The sequence below is a fragment of the Notamacropus eugenii genome, chromosome 3 (genome assembly GCF_028372415.1).
Source record: "Notamacropus eugenii isolate mMacEug1 chromosome 3, mMacEug1.pri_v2, whole genome shotgun sequence".
NCBI classification, from domain to species: Eukaryota; Metazoa; Chordata; class Mammalia; order Diprotodontia; family Macropodidae; genus Notamacropus; species Notamacropus eugenii.
The window spans coordinates 206,021,610-206,041,532 of record NC_092874.1 but is presented as its reverse complement, the minus strand read 5'-3'; the positions used below and the strand labels follow the sequence as shown (position 1 = coordinate 206,041,532).

General features: G+C 40.3%; 1 protein-coding gene and 1 long non-coding RNA gene across 6 annotated transcripts in view; one reads left to right on the top strand and one right to left on the bottom strand.

The window, feature by feature from the left end:
* CACNA1C (calcium voltage-gated channel subunit alpha1 C) overlaps window positions 1–19,923 on the bottom strand; it is a 1,037,023-nt gene that overhangs the window by 588,287 nt on the left and 428,813 nt on the right. The gene's annotated exons all lie outside the window — the stretch shown is intronic.
* Window positions 8,984–19,923, top strand: part of LOC140530976 (uncharacterized) — a 32,309-nt gene continuing 21,369 nt past the window's right edge. The window contains exon 1 of the long non-coding RNA XR_011976211.1: window positions 8,984–9,140. This is a non-coding gene — a long non-coding RNA (uncharacterized lncRNA). The remainder of the gene's footprint in view (window positions 9,141–19,923) is intronic.

The window sequence follows — 19,923 nt, the reverse complement described above, 5'->3', positions numbered from 1 at the left end:
CACTATTAGTAATAATAACTGACATCTGCGTAAGTTTTAAGGTTTGTAGAGCACTTTATAAATATCTCTTTTCATCCTTACAACAGTCCTATGAAGTAGGGACTGCAGGCATTACTACCTTTATTTTACAGATGAAGAAATTAAAAGCTCAAAGACGTCTTCCTCACAGAAACACTCCACATCTAAGATCGTGTCCAAAGTTCAATTGCACTTGAGGAGGCCAGCAAGGCAGTGAATTTGCCTTAGGGTGGAGATCCCTCCAATACATATTGTCTTTAGCTACTTTCTGCTTGAGAACCAGTAGGAATCTAGGAAGTATAACTGGTCTGAGTACTGTAAGTAAAGGTAGAGTTCAAAACTGAGGGAAACCTCTAAATCAGAATCATGGAGGGAACAATCCTTTGAGTTCACATAACATTAAAGGGAAGATGAAAGGGAGTTAAAGGTAAGAGAAGAATTCTATCAATCCTAGACTAGGTATCATGGCTTTTGCCAAAAGAAAGAGTACACTAGCCTTCCAGCTAAAGAAAGTACAATCCTGGCTAGCTGAACCAGTGACTGAAAGTAGTGGAAGACTGCAGCTGCCTGTTAATGTTCAGGACGTGCCATGGATCAACCTGTCAGGAAGAGAAGACAAGCTCTAGGAAGAACCCAGGGCCTGAAGTGCTCAGCCTGGCTCAGTCTGGAAAGCCACAGACCAGATGCTGAGTGACTTTTCCCAAATAGCCTGGAGGCAGCAGTGCCCAATACCAAACAAACTGGTCAGCTGAGCTCAGTAGCGGCCAAGTCCAGTGATGATCCAGAGACATCTTTGGCCCAGCCCAGTCACAGAATGACTGATCTATCACAGAGGGCAGTGGCCTCTCTTGCTCTAGATGTAAAATGATACTGATGACCTGGAAAGGTTAAAGTAAATGGCAGGTAGTATACATAAGAAGCAGGGGTTTTTGGTGAGGGAGATGTCTATAAGGCAGTTTAAAGTTTCTCAACATCCTTTCTCAAGAAGACTATCACAGACTTTGCCTAACCCAGACCTGCACAACTTGGCAGTAGGTAGGGGCCAAAACTAAAACAGGCTAAATTTCTTTGGGCCACAGATTGTTTTTAGAATCTTACTTTCCAAGTGTAGGTATATAACTCATGATTAAACTATTTTGCAAATCATTTTTAAAAAGAGATATTTCAATTAATACCAATTAATTACATTTATTACTTAAGATTTTTATTTGTCATGAAATCACATTAAAGTTAAAAAGTTACTTTGCTAGGTGGTACAAGTTTTCACACATTTTTCTTACTGTTTAAATTTAGTAACTATGGAAAACATAGTGAAAAGATATGACTCTTACTCCTCTCAGACTAGAAACAGACTGATGATGGTTGATTGCCACGGGTCATGTAACAAACAGGAGGCCATGCGCAGTGGCAACCCATCTGCCAATTACATGACAGGCACAACAATGACTAGTGGAAGGTGGGTTAAGCAGGGCACCAGCAAAGCACTTGTTACATCTTTACTTTTTTACATACTCTACATTTTTCATAGGTCACCCAAAATCCTTTGATGGGTAGCTTGTGGCTCATGGACTGTATATTGTGCAGGCCTGGTCTAACCCCTTGAATTTACAGATAAGAAAATGGAGACTCACAAAAGTAAATTCATTTGCTCAAGATCATATGCAAGATGAAGAACCAGGACTTGAGCCCAGTTCCCACTCCAACAAAAAGCTGAGAACTTTTCAGGTGGTTGAAAATTGGCCACTAAAATGATTTTCAAATGACACCAAACTATACATATTCTTAGACTCAGCAATACCACTACTAGACATATACTCCCAAGGAGGAGAGAAGGGGAGAGCAAAAACAGTTAATGGTAGTACTTTCTGGACTGCTGCTGAGCTGGACCAGACAGATCATTTAGCCACTGAAATCAGAATCTCTGTTGAATGAGTCAATCTACTGGATTTCCTGGACTCACCCTTCAAAAAGGCAGCCAAAGTCTTCCATCACCTTCAGCCACTGGCTCATCTGGCTGGTACTTTGCCTTCTTCAACTAGAGTGTTGCAGTGTTACAAATACAACTGTGACCTTCAGCCTAAGATTGACAGAAGCTCCTTCTCTTCAACTTATCTCCCACCTACACTAATAAATAACCTCCCAACTGGTCTACCCACCTCAAATCACTCTCCTTCTCAATCCATGCTCCACACAGTTGTAAAAGTGATTTCCCTAAAATAAATTCTCTGACCATGCCATCCCCTGACTCAATAAACCTAATGGTTCCTATTGACTCTAGGATCAAATATAAACTACCATATTTAGCTTTTAAAGGTCTCCATAACCTGGACCCAACCTATCTTTTAAGTTTTTAAAAAAATTATGAGTTTAACTGACACAAACATTTAAATATATTTAAATAGAGATATGATCTTATGCAATTTTGTTATGCATAAATTATTTATAAATGTATTAAATTTTTTTGCTATTATTTTTCTTCACTGCCCAAAAGAAAAAAAAACAAAACTGTTACATATAATATGTTTTATAAGCATATAATTATAGTTAAGCAAAACAAATTTCTATACCAATTGGTTACATCCAAAAACATTTCTTTCTATGTATTAGCCCATCTCCTCTCTGTCAGGAGATGGGTAACATTCTTTATCATTGGTTTTCTGGATTCATAACCGATCCCTGTGTTGTGCCTAGCTCTTAAGGTTTTTAGAATTATTCACTTTACAATATTGATATTATTCTAGTTCTCCTACTCATTTCACTATGCATAAATTCATATGAAGCATCCCAGGTTCTTCTGAAACCATCTCTTTTTTAAATTCACAGTAAAATAGCATTCCGTCATATGCATATACCCCAAAATAATTCCCCAAATAATGGGTCTATGCTCAGTTTTCAATTCCTTTTCACTACAAAAAGAGCTGCCAGAAAGATTTTTGTACACATAAGACCTTTTCTGCTTCCTTTGATCTCTGTGGGGTAGAGAGTAGGGATGTTGTTGAGTCAAAGGTCATGTACACTTCAGTAACTTTGGGAACATAATTCTAAATTGTTTTCTAGAATGACTGGCTCCATTTATAGGTCTGCAACATGCATCAATGTGCCTGCTTTCACACAGGTCCTCCAATATTTGCCATTTGTTTTTATCAACTTTGCCACTCTGGTGAGTGTAAAGTTTACTAGTGGAAAGAACACTGAACTTAAAAGCAAAAGGCCTGTTTTTTTAATTATTATTGCAACTAATAATAGCTAACATTTATATAAAAGTTTAAATTTTGTAAAGCACCTTACAAGTATTATCTTTGTTGATCCTCACAACAACCCTGGGAAGAAGGTGCTATTATTACCCTCATTTTTACAGATGGGGAAACTGAGACTGAGGGAGGTTAGTTAACTTGCCCAAGGTGGTACTACTGATGAGTGTCTGAGGTTAGATTTAAACTGAGGACTTCCTGACTCCAAGTCCAGTGCTCTATCCACTATCTGCTTAAAATACTAGGTCAGAAGCTCTACCTGTGTGACTTGGCCAAGTCACTTATCGCCTTAGGGCCTTAGTTTCCTCACCTGCAAAATGAAAATGGTTGTTGGACATCGTTATCTCTTCAAAATATAAAATCCTAAGATCTTTGATGATTGAGCCTAGGGAACCTGTGGCCTTGAGGCCATATGTGGCTTTCTAGGTTCTTGGTGCAGCCTTTTGACTGAGTTCATGTTTTACAGAACAAATGTTTTAATAAGGAAATTTGTTCTGTGAAGTTTGGATTCAGTTAAAGAGTCACACTTGAGGACCTAGAGGTTCACATGGGGCCTTGAGGCCGCAGGATCCCCACCCTTGGCCTAGGCAGGTGTTGTCTGGAATGTTTGGATGAACCAGAACGAGAGAATTCAAGGATTCTGTGAATGGAAATCACATGAGGTCCATTTTCCTGTTCCCAGAAAGAATGGAATCCATTCTAAGCAGATGAGCTGTCAATTTTATATCTTAAAAAGTCTGTATGGAGGCTCCTCCCAATATCTCAGAGAGAAGAAACCTCAGCTTTGGAGAAAGTTACCATTTTCTAGAGAATTTTGTGATTCTGAATAAGGATGTGATGACATTGGGGCATCTACAAGAATTTTAACACACATTATCACTACCTGCATGGAAAGGAGATAGTTGTAGGAACCAAATTCTCAACTCCATTGAGCCCCACTCCTTAAACACATCTGTGGCTAAAGATATCTGACCAGGTTTTGCCTAGTTAATTTCTCTCAACCAGACTATAAATCAAACACTAATCCCTTTTCCTCCCTCTTGGCACTTAGGATTAGCATTCCCTCCTGGTCCTCCAAATGTCTTTTGCATATTGAAGGCATTTTTCTCCTGCCTCACCCTTCCCTGCATTAGTGACTGAGGCATTTCATAACTGTCACTGTTTTGACAGAGTGAGCATTTAATCATATGGCTATTCTCCTCCCCATGAATGACACATGGGCCTCACGAGTGCCTGCCACACTACAGTACTGATTGATAAGGACAAAAGAAGAAGCAGATACCAGCATGCTCTCCATTCAAACTCACCCTGGCTCAGCCTGAGGAAGGTGCTAGAAAAGAACTCACTACTACTTTAAAGGGAATTAGAGCTAACCTAGGAGCTCTCCTGTCCAAGATGTCCTCCCTTGAACTTCTCACAGGGAGAGAAAAGCTCAGTTTCCAGTAACTGGTAACAGAACCATAGATACCCAGGTCATAAAAGACATTCATCACTTCGCCTTTTTCCAGAGCAAATGGTATTTTCATCTCCAGTTTCCCTTAGAAACCTGCTTCACTACTTAGCAACCCTTTAGCACAAGGGAGTTCAGGCTAAGGGCTGGCCTAAATCCCCTCATGCCACAGTGTAAGTCTCGGTTTCCTAAAACACCTTCTCTAGTTCCAATTATACTGGACTATAAACCTGTTAGAAGTATCCCTTATTAGACCTGGGTTTCCAGCTCATAAGAACCAGAACTTCAAAAGACCTCACTGATTAATCTTGAGAATTCAGCTTTCCTAGAGAAAAAAAAAACACTCTAAAGGGACATCCTGAGAATGTACTCAACCCTGGATTATTTCGGGAAATCACAGACTCAAAGAAATTTAAATGGTTGGAAGACACTTTAGAAGTCATTTAGTCTAATACGTATCTTAATAACAACTTGTATTTGTACAATTGCTTTAAGGTTACACGGCACTTTCCTTACCACAACCCCATGAAGTAGGTAGTGCAAGTATTATGATCCACATTTTCTAGAGGCACAAGGAGATGAAGCCACTTGCTCATTGTCATTTAGTACCAGAATTTGAGGCCTGGGGCGGGGGGGCGGCTCCTGATTTTAGGGCTAGTACACTTTCTACTACATTCCACTGTCTCACTAACATGAACTTCCTTTATAACATCCCATGAGAACTTAACCTTTATCTGGAGACCACCAGTGAAGGAATTCACTACCTCTCCAGGCAACTTATTATATTTTGAGACAACAAAAATTGTTAGGAAACCCTCTCTTATTCTGAGCCAAAAATCTGCCTCCCTATAAACTCCCTGTAATCCTCTGCTTTTAGTTTTGTCCTCTTGACTTTATAATCACACCATAACTTCTCTCTCTCTCTCTCTCTCTCTCTCTCTCTCTCTCTCTCTCTCTCTCTCGGTACACTTTCCAAAAGCCCAGGGAGTTTATTATGGAATCCTTAGGAACAAAAGCAGCTGTCCTGGACCCTGATAAGTTGATAAACAAACATGCTGTAGTCCTTTTACACCTCAAAACATGTCTTTCTTCAAGCCAAGCATGGATTTCACAGGATCGTGCCAGTGACCTTTCTGCTTCTCAAAGCAATACCTCCTGTTCTCAGCTCCTTTCTGAGGCCATATCTTTGAAAATCTAAACATGTCCTTGAAAGATGAACAAAATAATTCTCTTTCTTTCTTTCTTCCTTTCTTTCTTCCTTTCTTTCTTTCTTTCTTTCTTTCTTTCTTTCTTTCTTTCTTTCTTTCTTTCTTTCTTTCTTCCTTTCTTTCTTTCTTTCATTCCCTCTCTCTCTTTCTCAAACCACACAAATGAAATTTTTTGGAGTGAGTCAAGGTTCAATGAGGAATGAAAACAAACTGGTCCATTGCAAAAAGCACAGATTGTTCAGTGGAAGAGGAGGCCCCATATGGTTGTTATTTTGGGAGAGAATCAAAGACTCCAAAAACCTGTTTCTTAGATGACAACAACAACAGGAAATAGTAAAACAAAACACACAACAAAACCAAAACAACCCCCATCTTCCCAGGCTGGACCCCCTCCCCAAGACCCAAACTAATCTTCCATCTTATATGTCCTTGATTCTAAAATAGAGCTTGCTGTGGTGGTGGGGTTTGAAAGGCACCAAGACGATCCCTCCAAAGCATTCTCTCTACTGGCTTCTCTCCAATGCCTGAAACTCTACCATCACAAATGCATTCTACATTCTAGATGAAGGGCCAGGAAAGATAACAGAGTAGGAGAAAGCAACAGCTCTTCAAACAAAGATGTAGAAAAAGCACCAGACCAAACAGCTATCCAGAAATCTAAGAGAAAAAGAGTCATTCATTTTTCTAGTCCAGGTCATTATAGAGAGACAAATAAAGGTCCATGGGAGCTGGGAATAGTCTGATCCAGGAAGGTGCTAAACAGAACATTCTAGCACTGGGTTAAAATGGAAACTGAGTCTGGATACCAGGGCAAGGAGCAGTTGCAAATCTAATTGGGATTTAATCTAAAGTTAAAGGGCCCAAGGTCTCCCAGTGCATCCTCGGTCATCTCCAGTCATGCTGATGAATATCTGGCCACTGGATTCAGATGGCTCTGGAGGAAAAGTGAGGCTGGTGACTTTGCACAGCCCTCCCTCACTCAAAACAAAGTCAAGTGCAAGTCACGTCATCATTTCTCTGATGGCATGGTCTTCTTCGGCAACGAAGGACGAACACAATGCAGGAATAGGAGCCAATCAGCCTGCAGCTGTTGTTGCCCTGACCCCAGACCTAGACCCAGATCTAACATGGATTCAGGAGGGTAGCTCTACTCAGAAGCAAGCTGTGGGCAGTGAGCAGTCTTGGAGTCATCACAGAAAAGGCCTGAGTGTATGTACTAGTTAAGGAGAAGGAACAGAAGAAAGCAGCAGTTATGTGTGTGGCTTTGACCCTAGAGTGGGGTCTTAGATTCAGCCACCGACATGGTCTGAGGTCTGTAGCTGACTAACTAGATCAGAGAGATCAGACAAAGGGGAAACCTACAATTCCACATCTGGCATCTAGTTGAAAGGGCTGGGATCAGCAGCAACCTGATGGAGCTTCAACTAGGGGAAAGTCTACAGTTTTGTAAACTCAGATCCAAATTAGGGTGTAGAGTTAGCAAAACTCAGAGTAGGAGGTCAGTAATTAAACTTTTCCCTTGACTTGACTGCTGTGGTTTCCCTGAAAGCTTGTAGGTCTCCAAACCTTGAGATCTTTGAAGAACATAGTATCTGGGGGAAAAAAAAGAACTTAATACTTAGGGAATCAGCAGCAAGACCCCAGAGAGTACAAAGCAGGGACAAAGTAAGGCCCAAACATTGCTTCCAGAAGTGCACAGAATCTGGCCCTGAAATACAAAGTCCAAATTCAGGAAGTAAGGCTGGAAGAAAGAATAAACCAAAAAAAACTCCCACAATAAAGGGCTAATTTTTATGTTTCCAATAATGCCCAAGATACAAACTTGGAAGAGAATTAATTCTACAATAAAAGCAAAGTCTCAAAGAAAAACACAACCTGGACACATGATCAACTAGTATTCTTGGAAAAAATGAAAGAGATTAAAGAAAAAGAGTTAAAATCATTTTATAAATGAAATGGAAATAAAAGAGGAAAGAACTAGAAAGGTAATGAAATGAATGGAGGAAGATTTAGAAGGAGAATTAGCAGTTTAGTATGATGGGTATAAAACCTTATAGATGGCACAGATTCCTTAAAAATCAGAATGAACCAAACAAAAAGTTACTGATTCCATGAGATAGGATGGACAAAATCAAAAGACTGAAAAAATAGAAGCAAATATAATGTAAATTAAATAAAAAACATCTGTCTTGGAAAATAGATCAACAGGAGGAAATTTAGGCAGCATTGGACTATCTGAAAACCATGACCAAAAAAAGAGCCTAAATATCCTATTTCAAGAAATCATGGGAAAAAAAGCACCCAGATCTATTAGAACTAGAGAGCAAAATAAAAGTAGAAAGAATCCACGGACTATCTCCTGCACGAAATCTCCCAATGAAAATGCACAGGAATGACAGGCTAAATCCAGAGCTTCCAGGAGAAAATGCTACAAGCAAAAAGAATTCGAGTATTGAGGAGACACAGCATTACACATGATTTAGCAGCTACCACTGTAAAGAAGGGAAGATCTTGGAACATGATGTTTCAAAAGGTAAAACATATAGTTTTGCTTTTATTTTCTTTCAAAGGGGAGAGGGATTGGGAAAAAAGTGCAATAAATTTTTATTAATTGTTAATTAAAAAGCAATTTTTCCTCTCCACCCTCCCTATTTAAGAATGTAAAGGCTCCAGAGAAGATGGTCCACTGTGTCCCTAATAGCTTAGTGTGAATATATTTTGTCAAGATATTTTCCTTTATTCAAATTCAATTAAATTATGATAAAAATGGAGAAGCAGAATTTGACTATGTTGTGTTGATAGCAAGCTGACGTAGTGGAGAAAGACCCTGTCTCAGAATCAAGGTTCACTTACTTCTTTGTGACTGGCTGTGTCATTTCAGACAAGTCCCTTAATTTCTTAGTGCTCCAGTTAACTCTCTATGATCATAAGTTGTAGAGCAGTGTAATGGGAGTTAAAAATCTTCCCTGCTCATTGATAGGCCTCAGATGGGGCTATTGAGAGAGGCTTGACTAGGGGAGACTTGTTTCCTATGAAGGCCCATACCTTTGGCTGATTGCTAATGGGACACTGGGTTGCCAAGGGTCATGCCCTCTGGCTCTGAAAAGAGTATATATACTTTGAGGGGATTGCTTTGGAAGAAGGTTTATGCACCAGACAAGACTAAGCAGCTCCCCAACTTTGAACACTCCGATGTTGGTGCTTCCCTCTATGGTAGCTATGTGTGTATGTATGTCTGTATGCATGTATGTAATGGTTAGACAATTAGAAGCCTATCTGTTGGTCCCTGTATGTTGAATGTAATTAAAGTGTTTGACCCCTCAAAAGTTATCTTTCCTTTTATAAATGCAGATCTAAGAACCTACGATAACAGCTCCCCTGTGTATGTTGGGGTGCTTACTGATACATATGGTGTAGTTGACAGGATCTGCATAAATTAAAAGGAAAGTATGGGATTTTGTAGGACTGGGATAATTGTCTGTTGTTTCTCAGTTGTGGTGGCTATGATTCTGTAGAGCCCCAGAAGGTAGGGAAGGCCAGAGACTGGCCTTGAGTGGATGAGCCCGGCTCTGGACTGTGCTGGAGGGATGACTGCCATGGTATTGTATGTTATGGTATGGTGAGCCTTGAAACAGAACCACCTAGCGAAAGTGGAGAACCACATGTGTGCTGACCTTGGTGAGGTGAAAGGAATAGGAGCTGAGAGCTCCCTGCACGTAGACCCAGGCAGGGGCTGGGAGTTGCTGGCTCCTGCTGGAGAAAGAGAAACCCAGGAGTTCAGAGTTCAGCCCTGGGGCAAGATGGGAACTGCACAACAAGGCACTGAGTGTTCTTTTTTGCAGCATTCTCCTGGGATAGTTTGGGACCCAAGGGGTGGAGCTGTCCATGGTGGGTGGGGTGAAGTGCTGTGGACCCTGAGGACCTATCCTTTTGACTTTGTTGTCCAGCTGTCCCTCAGGACTTGAAAGGAGGGGCTGGAGCACTGTTAAGACTGGGACTTTGTTCATTGGAGCCTGCACCTGAGAATGCCTGGAGGAAGCCTGCAAAGGCAGCATGGGGAGGACACACCCCCAAGAGGACTTTATTTGGACATTTTGTTTTGAATTGACAGTGACCTGGGGGTGGAGTATGTTGAGTTCTAATGTTATATATTTTTGTGTTTGTTTAAAGCCATATGGCTTCCCTGGGTAATAAGTTATGTATTTTGTCAATGTGAAGCTCATGATGTATTTATTTTGTGATTATTCCTTGTATGTTATGAGAATTGTGCTGTATTGACTTAAGAAATGTTAATACCTATTCAGATACAAGTTGCCTATGTAATGTATGTGAAAGATTTTGGGGGCTGAGTGTAATGGGAGTTAAAAAAAAATTTCCCCATGGCCATTGATAGGCCTCAGGTGGGGCAATTGAGGGAGGCTTGATTAGAGGAGGCTTGTTTCCTATGAAGGCCCATACCTTTTGCTGATTGCTAATGAGGCACTGAGATAGGAAGGGTCCTGCCCTGTGGCTCTGAAAAGAGTATATATACTCTGAGGGGAGGTCTTGCTTTGGAAGAAGGTTTGTGTGCCAGATGAGACTCTGGGAAGCTACTAAACAGCACCCCGCACCCCCCACCCCCCACCCCCACGGCTTTGAAAACTCATCCAGTTGGTGCTTCCCTCTATGGTAGCTATGTATATAATGGTTAGACAATTGGAAGCCTGTCTGGTCCCTGTATGTTGAATGTAATTAAAGTGATTGTTGACCCCTCAAAAGTTGCCTTTCCTTTTATACATGCAGGTCTAAGAACCTATGATAGCAGCTTCCCCCTTGTATGCTGGGGTGCTTACTGATACAAGCAGGTACTGATCTGCAGTGAATTTCCCCAGAGGGAGTTCTTTATATTAATGGCTCTATAAGTCTAGTTCAAAAATAATAACTTGTGCTTTCTTCACAGTCAACCTCTTGAAATAAGTTTTTTAAAAAGGTATGATTAAGCCTATTACAAATGGGGAAAATTCAGGCACGGAGATGTTAAATTCTTCAGCGGGGTCACAAAGTGAAAAGTGGAATTCCAATTTAAGAGTAAGACCCTGAGCTAGGCCTTACAAGGGATTAAAGGATAGGTTCATATAAAGGGCTTGGCTTTCAAGATATTTGTAATCTAACAGATATTAAGGAAATACTAAAGAAATAAAAATATAAATAGAAGTTTTGAGTAAAGTCCTATATGAAAGTTCTGACGAAATAAAAAGAGGATTGTTTCCATCCACTCATATTCCATCTCTCGTTAGCGTCTTCTGGGAACCTTCTCCCTCTTCACCTCCACCCCACTTCGCATCCCTGGCTTCTTTCAGGACTCAACTAGACCTACTTCTTCAGGAAGTCTTTTTCCAGTCCCCTCAACCACAAAAGATTCCTCCCCCCCCCACTCCCAGACTCACTTTACGCAGTACTCTCTATATTTTTTTCATGTACTCTTCTATTTGCATGTGGTCTCCCCTTTTATAATGCAAACTTCTTGGGGGAAGAGGCTGTTTTCGCTCTTGTATCTTCAGAGTTTAGCACATGACTGGCACATAATGAACATACTTAATAAATGCCTGTTAATTGGTTGGTTGTTAATACTAAAGAGGTAGAAAAGAATAGGATGAATTTAGGGAATGGGTCCTCATAGTTCAGTTTGGATGGTGTTCAGAATACCTGAGAAATAGTAGCATGAGCTAAGTGGGGAGCAGTAAATTGACCAGTGTCCTTGAATGCCAATCTAAAGAGTATGGACTAAGGAGAAGAGAGTAGAAAGCCACTGATCTCTTTCAAAGAGAGAGATGACATGGTCAGACCTGAATATTAGGAATATTAACAGCAGTGTTTAGGATGGATTGAGGGAAGGACTAGAGGTATGGGAGATAACTTAGGTCGAAGATGGGTAATATATAGGCAAAAGTCATCAAAGTGACCACCAGGGTGGAGGTTGTGCAAATGGAGGGGACATAGTAAAGGAGAGGGGGGAATGCAAAAGATATTTCTCAGGTACAATTAATTGGATTTGTCAATTGATTGAGTATATGAGTAAAGGAAGGATAAGGAGTCAGTCATGACCAAGGTAACAAAGTATGGCGTTGCTACTAACAGGAAAGGGTACAAGGCTCCTGATTAGGGTGGATGGAGTTGGCCTGCTATGTACAACTCTGTCCTGAGATTTCCTTTCTTAGTTCAGATGACACTAATAGATTTAGAAAATACATTAAAGTAGAAAGTGCTCTGTACTTTTCCTTTGGTCCTCAAAAGCTAAAAGGACAGGCACTGCCTATCCCTATTTTATATATGAGGAAACTGAGGTTCAAGTGAGATTAAATGAGTTGTCCAAGGTTCAGTGGTCACAGGACAGAGTCATAACAATAACCTAAGTCCCTTGTCCCTTAGCCCTGAGCTGGTTCCAACATATCAGAGACTTTAGGCTCCTGAAATTTCTAAGGATGGAGAGATTATAATAAAGAACCCACTGACTTTTGGTCACTTTCCATTATACCACCCTACCTTCCTCCAAAGTCTATTAATACCCTTCAGTCTCCTGTGCCCAGAAAGGAAGATGGGAGGGAAGGAGGAACATGAGAATGCTGTGCCAACTCTGTCAGTACCAACCTGTACCAGCCCTGGGGAATACCTGCAAAATTTTGCCTAGTGTCTATGCCCAAAGTATAGGGACATTAGAGAGGAAGCATGAGGTAGGGCAGGTGTTGAAACCTGGCAAGATGCGCAATCTTTCTTCCACCACAATGGGGACATACACCCCCACCCACACCCACACCCCCGCTAATGAGCATAACATCTTTTAGGACCTGGGCAGTAATTAATACATTAAGCTCAGTTCTCTTTACAGGATAGAAAGATGATATGCGTTTGACTCCAAATCACCTGACACATTTCGAAAAGGCAGTAAGATCAGAAGAATTATCTTGGGAGGAGAAGAAAGGAAAATGTGAGAAGGCTTGGGAAGGAAAAAAAGGTGGGGGGGATGAATTTTCGCCTAATGGCGCACACATGGCAATCCATGTGCCCCATTTGTTCTTTCGCGTGGCATGTGTTCGGGTAGCAGAAAAGGAGAATTGCTACTCTGTGTCCACGGCTCCCATGGATGAGGCATTTATCTCATCAGATTGTTGAGATACAGTGTGGGTGTTTTGATGTCATTACTGCAAGGATTGCAGTGTGAGGCTGAGAGCAGAGATGCTGAGATAAATAACACAGGATCCTTCAGAGGCACTGAAAGCGAGCAAGGACGCTACGTTGTAAATCTAGAAGGAACCCGAGGGATCACCTAACCTGAGATTAGAAAACTAAACACCAAAAGAAAGCTGGTTAATGGTGAAGCCAGGGCTAGAAGCCACACTTTAATTCCCAGTTCCTGGTTCTTTGCATTGTAACAAGGAGTTGAACTCTTCTCCCCCCCCCCACCTCCACCAAGAATCTCCTAGGAAGAAGAAAGGATGAAACTGCTCACTGCACTACCTTATATTCAAGGTATAGTGATGCCCTGAGGAAAGTTAAGGAGGAAAAAATGTCTAGGACTACAGAAAAAAGGAGTACTTAAGGATTATAAAGTGTTTTACTCACAACAAACCCCATGAAATGGTTAGAAAAGGGATGATTAGACCTATTTTATAGATGTGAAAGCTTAGGTTCAGAATACTTAAATCATTTCTTCAGGCTCATACAGCAAGGGCTCATCAAAACTGGAAGTCTAATTATCATGCAGATGTTAAAGGACAGGTTCAGAAAATCACTGTGGTTTTTCCCCCAGAGTTCTTGCTGCAGTAAGTAGAAGAGCTTAGACATATCCCTTCCCCCTCATCCTCACTGAATAACCATTGGGGATTCCTACCTTGATTATAAGCATCCAAAACCCAGAGGATGGGGGCAGGTTGGGATGACTTTATGACAGTAGCTTCTGCAAGAAGACAGGCACAGGGAATATCTTTGAAAGGAAGAGTGGGTCACATGCTCTACGCTTAGTGTATCTAGTTTACTAAGTTCTGGACCACTAAACTGGAAAGTAGTGGTTCTTTATGCAGGAATTCAGGTCCATTGGAAGCAGGGCAGTGGAGAAAGAGGAAGAGAGGGTCCGCTGGGGTCAAATAGTATACAAAATACAAGAGAATGGATTCCAGTACAGTGGCAGAAGCCTCAATAAGGCTCCTATCCCTTTCAGGAGCCAGCACATGCTTGAGTAAACCTTCAATCCAAACAGTGTGCTGCAAGGAGAATCAGACTTGAAATCAGAAGACCTCAGGGCCCCTCCACATCGTCATTATGATTGGTCCTAAGTTTGGACCAGTAGATCCTTCCACACCTATTTCCTCCTCTCCTTATCTTCATATTGTCCTAGCTACTTGCTGCATATAAGATCATTTACTATTTCCCTACCACCAAAAACATCAGCATCATTCTGCCTACTTTACTAAAGAGTTCTTTGACAATGTGTATCATTTGCCTAGTGACTCCCAACAAGCCAGCAGTCAAATTGGTATCTGAACTCACTGTCCTGGAATCTCTAGTTTTGTTGCTTAATTCACTAGGTCACTTAAGGGTATGAATGAGCTCATCCCTATCAGAAATTCATTCTGGAACTCATATTTAAGGAGAAATCCAGAGGCTTAAGAAGTAGTCAAGAGAAAAGGGAATCAAATGGTTGGAAGAATGGAGAGATTAGTAGAGGTCAAAAACATATAAATGTCAGACATTAAAGTCAGAGAATAAATTCTGAGTGGGGGTATAGGGTAAAGCAGAGGAAGAATGCCTCCAGACAAAAAGCTAACCCTGTGCCCAACAGAGAATGAAGGAAATGGTAAAGCTAAAGAAATCATCAAATTTAAAGCAGAATGTTGGCTATGGTAACCCATTCCTTGTCAATTAGTAAAGCTGGATTCCCAAAGGGTTTGGTAGCAGGACATGCTGATCATTAACCATATCCTGATATACTAGCAGAGAACATGTAATGGAGGTGGATAAAGGACATTTTGAATAAAAAATATCTGAGCCTAGGACTTCAGGAAAATGTACACTGGATAACCCAGTTGCATTAATTATGGACTTCTAATGTTTTAATTCAAAGAATTGGATATTGGCCATTGCTTTTCTAAAGGAAGAAGCCAGGGAACAGTATAGCAAAGGGAAGTGATCTAGAAGGATCTAGAAATTTCTCACTGGGACAATGACCCTTGGAAACACAAGGAGCTTCAAATCCCAAACTGAGAAAAGCCTTGGTTGCCCTCCCATTCACAGAAAATCATCTGAAAGGCAAACTAAGGTGGGACAATTGTGTCTTTTCCCCAGGACATCAAATCAATATGCTCTCCATTGGTTGGTGTGGAGAATGCTACTCCATGAATCCTGGCTCCCTACCAGCCTGTACCATACTATAAGGCCCTAATTCCTTGTTGAGCCCTGGACCATCACCATCTACAGTCCTGTCGCTCATGGGCAATCACAACTGCCTTTAGACCATCTTCTCCGCGATCACTTCCAACAACCTCTGCTGTTTTTGCCCATAAATGAAAGAATGACTAAACATGCTTTCGGAGTCATTTACTCCTGAAAGTGACCACGTATTCTTTAGTTAGGGGCAGCTACATGGTACAGTGCATAGAGTGTAGGATCTGAAGTCAGGAAGACTTCAAATCTGACTTCAGACACTTACTAGCTGTGTGACCCTGGGCAAGTTCCTCAACCCCTTTTGCCTCAGTTCCTCAACCCCTTTTGCCTCAGTTCCTCATCAGTAAAATGAGCTGGAGAAGGAAATGACAAACCACTCTAGCATCTTCACCAAAACAAAACCAAACAAATCCCAATGGGGTCATGAAGAGTGAGAGACACAATTGAAATGACTGAACAGAGCATTCTTTACTTTTATAACTATACATCACAAGAAGGAATATCCTGAAACAGCTTTCCTGGAGAAGGTGAAAAGCAGAAAAAAAACTTCTGTGCTGATTCTGAAACTGCCTTTTAGTTTGATGGATCTGGTGCTAGGAACTAGAGTTTGCTTACCAAGAACAGTCTTTGTATTTTCCAAGGGACCTGTCTGTTCCCAACCTGCAGGGCTTAAATTGGCTCCTTCCCTGTTGAAACCAAGGAATTTACATCAGAAGGGAAGGAATTTACTTTGTTAATAAACCTCCTTGTACATGTGAAGTGGGCATGCAGGGGGTAGAACACTGAGTTTGGAGTCAGGAAGACCTGAATTCAAATCTGAACTCATACTCATTAACTCTTTGACTCTGGGCAAGTCACTTAACCTCTGTTCTCATCACTTTCCTCAATTGTAAAATGGGGACTAATAATACCACCTACTTCCCAGGGTTACTATGAAGATCAAACAAGATTATATTTGTAAAATGCTCAGCACGGGGCCTGGCACATAGTAGGTACTATATAGAAAATTATTCCCTTTCCCCCCTCTAATTTCTGACAAAACACAATTCAAATACCTTTGCCTGGCATTCAAAGCCGTTCACAGCTGGATACCACCCTACCTTTTCAGCCCTATCACATATTTCTCTTTAACATATAGTCCATGCTAAACATTCTCTATACTGTCAAAGGCATCACGTGCCTTTGTTCATAGCGTTCCCCATCCTTGGAATGTGCTTCTCCGTATTCTCGACCTTTTGAATTCCTATCGATCTCTTAAAGTTACAGTGCTGCATGGATTAATTAGGAAAGCAATAATTTTGATACAGTCTCATTTTCCAACAGCAGTGGTTGTATCTAATGCTTCTAACATCAGGCTGACTGAGAACATCTGAGAACAACCATCGCCGACCACACTGATCTGACTTTCCTACCTTTAGTTAATTCTCTGTCAGCTGAGTATTAGGTTTCTTGACATGCACATGTATTTCATTGCTTCGTTATATTATGTTTTAAATTCTGTGGTTTTTAAGAATGGATATTACTTGAAGAGAAATGTAAAAGTTGCTCTTGTAGAGCATATGGCATGACTGTTAGAAGTATTGGTACGGGGAAATCAAGACTCTCAAAGGTCATACAAGCCCCAAGTGAAACAAGATAAGTAGCAACAAAAATGCAGTTGAAAAGTTAAAAAAAAAAACCTGCCCAAAATGGACAAATGATTTCTGCAAATTGCCTAATGAATTTTTTGGAAATGAGCCAAACCAAACCATTCAGGTGCCATTGGGAACTTGGCTCCCAACAAGAGTACCTATACTCTAAGTCACAAATCACCTCATATCTATGATAAGTGCTCATGGTAAGGTTCTCACCTAGGAAACGAGGTTGGTGATGAAGAGCTCCCCTCCCTGCATTAGACCTACAGTACAGATCACTTATTACATTATCATCCTCTCTGTGCAGATGATTCACAGATCTATGAATTGAATCTTAATGCCTCTCTTCAGCTCCAGTACCATATCATCAGCTGCCTATTAGATATTTTAAACTGGACATCCCATACACATTAACATGTACAAAACAGAAATCATCATCTTCTCCTAAAACCCATTCTTTTCTGAAAATTTCTTTTTTCTGACAAAAGATATCAGCATCTTTCCTTTCACCAAGGTTCTCAACCTTGGTGTCACTCTTGATTCTCCATTATCATTCAGGCCACATATCCAATTAGTTGTCAAATCTTGTTGCTTTCCCTTCTACAACATTTCTCACATCTGTCCCCTTTCCTCTACCCAGAAAGCTGCAATTTGAGTAAAAGACGTTAATGCCTTTCACCTGGACTAGTACAATAATCTCCTAATTGCTCTCTCTGTCTCAATTTTCTCCCCATCCAAGTTCATTGCCTAGATCTTCATCCATCTCCTGTTCTCTGTGTGTGTCCTATAAGGCTCTCTCTCTCTCCCTCCTTCTCTACCTCCCTCCCTCCTTCCCTCTTTCCTTCTCCCTTTCCCTTCCCTTTATCTCCTTCTCCCTCTATTTTCTCTCCCTATTCCCCCCCCCCCCAGACCAATTCTCTCCCCATCCTTTCTCTCTCTTCCTCTCCTCCACCTCTGTTTTGGTGATCTTTTCAATTTTCATGAATAAAATTATCAGTTCTATAAAAATGACACACCAAGTCAGTGCTAATCTCCTCCCTGAGCTTCAGTTTTATATTGTCAACTACCTACAGTTTCAGGACATCTTTATACAGATGTCTTATCAGTAACTCAAATTTGATGTGTCCAAAATGGAACCAATTCACTTCCTACTCTCAAACCTGTTCCTCCTCACCTCTTCACTCTCCTTCACTTCAGATCCAATGTCTATTCTACCTCCACAGTATCTCTTGCATCTATCCCCTTCACTCTACCCAAATAGCCAATAACCAGGATAACCTTGGTACCTGTTAACTAGACTATTCTGCATAGGCTACAAATTAGTTTCCCTAATTTTTATGTTCCAGAAAAACTGGCTTCCTTACATCTCCTCAAATTTTGCATTTCATCTCATATCTCTATGCTCTATGTCTTCACTCCTACCATCTTGCATGTTCTAGCTCTTAGAATTTTTGTGTAGTAGATTCCAATTAAACTGAGCCTAAGTGCCATCTTCCATAAAAATTCATCATTGATTTTCCTCAATTGTTAGTGTTCTTTTGGCTGCTTATGGCATTTTTCCTTTGATCTGGAATCTCTGGGTTTTTGTCCTGGTATTCCTGGGGGTTCTAGTTATAGGATTTCTTTTGGGAGATAGCAAGTTGATTGTTTATATTTTTACTTTGACTTCTGATTCAATGTGATATAAGCAGTTTTCAATTCTGATATCTTGAACCATAGTATTTAGGCTTTTGAGGGGAGGGAGGTTATGATTTTCAAGCAATACAATGAATCTTAGATTATCTTCCCTTGAAATGTTTTCCATTTCAATTGTTTTTGATATTATATAAATTTACTTCTATTTCTTCAGTCTTGATTTTTGTCTTAATATTTCTTGTTTCATTAAGTCATTTTCTGTATAGTCCATTTTAATTTTTAGGATGTTCAGTTCTTGTTTAAGGTTTACTGCCATCTGTTCTAAGGCTTCAATTCTCCTTGCCAAGTTTTCTTCCTTTGTTATTTCATTTAGTATGTCTTGTTTTATTTTTTCTAGATTCTCTTATAGTACTTTAGCCACGACATTTTTTTTCTCTGAGGTCCTACTTGGATTTACTGTAGAGTACCTCTTTTCCTCTGGGTTTAGACTTTGAGCATCTCTCAGTCCAAAGTATTTCTTCATTGTGTTCAACATTTTCTTCTATTTACTTATATCTCTAGCATCAATTTCTAGTTTGATGGTTTGTGCTTGGGTCAAACATCTAGTTCATTCTAAAGATGTAGAAATTGAGGCACAGAATTATGTTAGGTCTCTTGCCTCTAAATTTTGAGCTCTTTACTATACTACATTTTGTCTTAAAGTTACTATAGAAATTACTGCTGAAAATAGTAATAGAGCACTTGTTCAGTCATTTCATTTGATCCCTAAAAATAGCATGGCATAGTGGGGAGAGTGTTGGCCTCAAAGCCAGGAAGACCTAGGTTTCAATCTTACCACTGACATATACTGTCTATATGACAGCAGACAAATCACCTAATATCTTAGATTCTCTTTTAAACTAAGGAGGAAACAGAAGCCATCGTACTTGTTGGATAGAGAACATGAGGTAACTTTCTAATACTCTTAAGTTGCAAAAGAAGTTGTTGAGTTACATAGAAAGAGATAGTTTCTTCACCCAGGAGTTTACAATTCCAATGATACATATTTAAGGCTTATTTTTAATACCATTATCTATCCCCAATGAAAAAGAAAGAACTAGAATTATCATTTCCATCTTAATAATGAGGAACAGGAAGTTCAGAGATGTTAAATGGTCTATTGGAAGTCCCAGAGTTGTAGATTGGGGACATGAAGCCAAGTGCAATATTCTGTGTACTATCTATTCAACAGAGCTTCCCCAATGCTCATATTTCACTTTTAGGGTTCCAGACATAGAATTCATTGATGGAGGCAACTCTTAGTAAAGAAA